Source organism: Cibotium barometz, chromosome 29 (genome assembly GCF_041138505.1).
Source record: "Cibotium barometz isolate CiBa-2024 chromosome 29, ASM4113850v1, whole genome shotgun sequence".
NCBI lineage: Eukaryota > Viridiplantae > Streptophyta > Polypodiopsida > Cyatheales > Cibotiaceae > Cibotium > Cibotium barometz.
The window spans coordinates 47,237,983-47,242,736 of record NC_141074.1 but is presented as its reverse complement, the minus strand read 5'-3'; the positions used below and the strand labels follow the sequence as shown (position 1 = coordinate 47,242,736).

General features: G+C 42.8%; 1 pseudogene; it reads left to right on the top strand.

Annotated features, from left to right (window-relative positions):
* Positions 1-2,768: 2,768 nt before the first annotated feature.
* Positions 2,769-4,459, top strand: LOC147622276 (uncharacterized; annotated as a pseudogene).
* The last annotated feature ends 295 nt before the right edge of the window (positions 4,460-4,754 follow it).

Here is a 4,754-nt window from a genome sequence, read left to right as displayed (position 1 = left end):
ATCACATCATATTCATTCACATCTCATCCATTCATATTTACCCGATTCACATTACATCACATCACATTCATCACATCCATTCTCATACCATATCATTCATTCACATCCCGATTCACATGACATCTCATCCATTCACATTCCGATTCACATCCCGATTCACATGACATCTCATCCATTCACATGACATCTCATCCACTCACATTCCATATCATTCATTCACATCCCGATTCACTCAAAGACTGTGATTGCTGACTTGCATTCTTTGCAACCACATTTCCACTCACATCAGCCCCAACAGCTTTTTTTCAGTAGCATACCAGCTGATCATCTCATCAAAAACAACATCCCTGCTCACGTGTAGCAGGGTTATAATACCTCTATCCCTCAACTCATGTGTGGCAGGGATATAACACCTCTATCGCTTTTTCTCAAGGGAATACCCAATAAACACACATTTTTCAGCTTTTGAATCCAGCTTAGTTCTCAGCTCATCTGGCACATGCACATATGCAATGCATCCAAAGACTTTCAGATGAGACAAATCATGTTTTTTGCCAGTAAACCTCTCCTCTAGAGTTACATCACGTATGGCTGTAGTTGGAGTCCTGTTCATGATGTAAACTGCTGTAGAAACAGCCTATGTGGCATATTCTTCTCTCCCATCAATGCTCGCGCAATCTCAGCAATGTGCCTGTTTTTCTGCTCAGCAACTCCATTTTGCTATGGAGTGTATCTGCATGTAAACTGTCTCCGAATACCATTCTTCTTCAAAAATTCAGAGAACTCATTGGAGAAGTACTCTCCCCCTCCATCTGACCTTAGGCACTTTACATATTTCCCTGTTTGCTTTTCAACCATAACTCAAATTCTGAAAATGAGTGAACACCTCACTCTTCTCCTTCATGAAGTATACCCACACTTTCCTTGTGTGGTCATCAATAAATGTCACATAATACCTGCAGCCTCCCATAGACATGGTCTTCGTAGTAGGACCCCATACATCTGAATACACAACATCTAGTGCATTTCTGCTCACATTTCTGTCACGTGGAAATACATGCTTTGTTTGCTTTCCAAATTGGCATGCTTCACATTACGAAGCTTTACAATTGATTTCAGATGCTTCTGAGTGCTTCATGGTGATTCCAAGAAATTCCAAGTCATGAGTGCATCTTAGTGCTTCTGAGCATTTTCAGACCACTTCTGAGTGCCCGACAGTGCACTATATTGCTTAACCATGCTTTATAGTGCTTGACATACTTTTTCAAGTGATCACAAGTGCTTCTAAGTGGTTCGTAGTGATTCCAAGTAATTTTATGTCATTCCAAGTGCATCTAAATGTTTCTGTGTGCTTCTAAGTGCCTTTTGTTGCTTTTGAGTGCTTAATAGTGCTTCAAAAAGCTGCCAGCAGAGCAGGTGCCTGAGAGTTCTTCCAAATACTTCCAAGTGCTTCCAAGTGCTTATGCTCGTAATGGCTTAACAAAGCTTCAAAAGTGATAACAGGAGCTTCTAACTACTTCCAAGTGCTTGTAAGTGCTTCCAAGTGCATCTAAATGTTTTTGTGTGCTTCTAAGTGCCTTTTGTTGCTTCTGAGTGCTTAATAGTGCTTCAAAAAGCTGCTAGGTGCCTCAGAGTTCTTCCAAACGCTTCCAAGTGCTTAAGCTCGTAATGGCTTAACAAAGCTTAAAAAGTGATAACAGGAGCTTCTAACTGCTTCCAAGTGCTTGTAAGTGCTTGTAAGTGCTTCCAAGTGCATCTAAATGTTTCTGTGTGCTTCTAAGTGCCTTTTGTTACTTCTGAGTGCTTAATAGTGCTTCAAAAAGCTGCCAGGTGCCAGAGAGTTCTTCCAAATGCTTCCAAGTACTTATGCTTGTAATGGCTTAACAGAGCTTCAGAAGTGATAACAAGAGCTTCTAACTGCTTCCAAGTGCTTGTAAGTGCTTCCAAGTGCTTATAAGTGCTTGTAAGTGCTTCCAAGTGCTTGCTAGGGCTTCTAAATGCTTGCTAATGCTTCTAAGTGCTTGCAAGTGCTTCTAAGTGCTTCCGAGTGCTTCTAGTGCTTCTAGTGCTTGCTAGTGCTTCCATGTGCTTCTAAGTGCTTCCATGTGCTTCCAAGTGCTTCTAAGTGCTTTCTAGTGGTTCCAAGTGTTTGCTAGTGGTTCTAAGTGCTTCTAAGTGCTTGCTAGTGATTCCATGTGCCTCTAAGTGCTTCTAAGTGCTTCTAAGTGCTTCCAAGTGCTTCCACATGCTTTACTTGCTTCTAAGTGTTTGCTAGTGTTTCCAATTGCTTCTAAGTGTTTCCTAGTGCTTCCAAGAAATTCCATGTTATTCCAAGTTCATCTAAATGGATCCTCAGGTTTCTAAGTGCTTGCAAGGTGCCTGAGAGTGCTTTATAGTACTTTACAACCATTTACTAGTGCTGCCAGGTGCAGAAAGTGCTACTAAGTGCGTCTAAGAGCTTTACCCAATGAGTGTCATAGCTTTACACTGATTGAAAGTGCGTCATAATGCTTACCAATGCTATAGGTTGCTTCAGAATGATTTATAATGCTTGATAGTGTGTCTAAATTTGTCTTCTTTATCATAGAGGGACTTCTATATGCGGTTCCAAGTGGCTCATCCTAACATAAGGATCTCCCTCAGATGTTTTGAGGGTCTAAAGCCATACTTCGTACGCAAGTTGAAGGACCGCAACACTTGCTGCTGTGAATACCATGTGCAGCTTGTCTACTTCAAGGAAGCTCTTAATCAGATGCGCCAGGGAAGATATGGGCTACATGGCCGGCCATGCAGATGCAGGTGCCTTGTTTGCAGTTCTCATGATGGAACAGCGCAGTGCGCGGCCTCCAATGCCACATTTCCAAGCTTAACAGACCTATGGGAGTTTGTATTGTGCCCAAAATCCATTGACTGTGCTTATCACCGTAGACAATGTCTTTTGGGTACATGCAAACATTGTGGCATTAAACAAATCTCCTTGTGTCCACATGAAAAAAGCGATGATATCTCTATGATGACTGTCAAGCTTTTTGACGACGTTCCTACATAAGAAGTGGATGAGAATGGTCAAGCAAAAACTCAAAAAGATCTTGTTGTTCGCCAAGTCAGCCCGAGGACTTTCACTTCCTTACTTCAAAGCAAATTGGGAAACTTCATCAAACACAATTATAAGTACAGATGGCAAGCTGAACAATTCAAAGAGTGTTTGGATAAATTTCCAGATGATGTAGTGGTGTCGATAGTGGATTTTGCAGAGAATTACTCCTTCAAGGTGCAGAATGAAATTCAGTTAATGCATTGGTGATAATCTTGGTCCACATTTCGTACCTGCGTGATGTGCTTGGTACCATTCGGAAGACAACCCACTTCTACATCTCTGATGACAAAATCCACGACACTTTGTTTGTGCAGCACTGCTTTATTTTGCACAATGAGTGGCTGAAAGCTTAAGGATGCAGTGTCAAGCGACACTGGGGGTGTGGTCTGATGGCGCTACTTCACAATTCAAAGCAAGGCGCCCTTTCTATTTTGTAGCCCGATACTTCAATATGACAGGTATTGAGATGATGCACAGTTTCTTTGCATCCGGCCATGGGAAGGGCGAGCACGATGGGGCTGGTGCGGTGCTCAAAAGAGCTCTCACACAGGAGCAGCTGAAATCTGACAGATGGGCGTTACATAACGCTTTAAGTGTGGTGGCATTCCTCAATGCAACCCTCAGGAAAGAATGTCCATTGACAGGGAAGAAAGTCGATCGTAGATTTTGGGAGGTCAAGCTCGGTGATGTAGACAGAGATAGAGAGTGCGATTGCATGCGGATCAAAGGGTCTCGATCCTTCCACTGTGTCAACGGCCTACAGTCAATCAGATATGCACGGGCTATGGTGCAGACCATTGTCCTGCTTTTGCCATGCGTGCATGAAAGGCCAATGGAGGAGATGTGTAAACAAGGACCACACGTTGAGAGGTGGGAGTACTTGCAAATACAACCGACTGTCAATGTTCAAAATGATGGAGAAGCATCCAGCGATGATGAGTTACCAGAAGCCCCCATGTATGCTGGCCACCATGACGACCTAAGTGATGCCTTGATGGTTGGCCAGAACTTCGCAGTGAATGCAGAAGAGCCAGGTGTGTAGACTTCTACATCTTGAAGTGCACTAAAACCAAGCGCTTGACCATCAAATCTGAAAGGGATGAATGGCATAACCGTATTCAAAAGAACTCATTTGTCGTTGAGGGACTCTTCTACGACAAGGTAAATGGCCAAGATGACACCTACGTTCTTTTGGATGACAAGCCCCGTGCTTTTATCTACTCCCACCTGCTGCGATGCATGAGGTTTCCGATGTGCTCGGTAGAAGGTGAGTTAATCTTGTTGCCATCGAACGTATATGAATTGTCAAATGATGTATTTGAACAAATCTATAATAGCATGCCCCCAGAGGAGAACTTATAAGTTCTAACTTTCAAGCTAGCACAATGCGTCCTCCTAAGAAGCACTATTTCGCACGTTCAACTCTTTGACAACACTTTCAGTAGTAGACAAGAACTTTAAGACCACTTGACAAGCACTTCTAGTACCTACACAAGTACTTCTAGGATCTACACAAGCACTTTCAGATTACTTGAAAAGCACTTTAAGTACCTAGACAAGCACTTTCAGTAATTAGACAAGCACTTTCAGACCACTTGACCAGCACCACTTGACTAGCACTTCCCAAACAATTGAAGTTCCTACACAAGCACTTGGA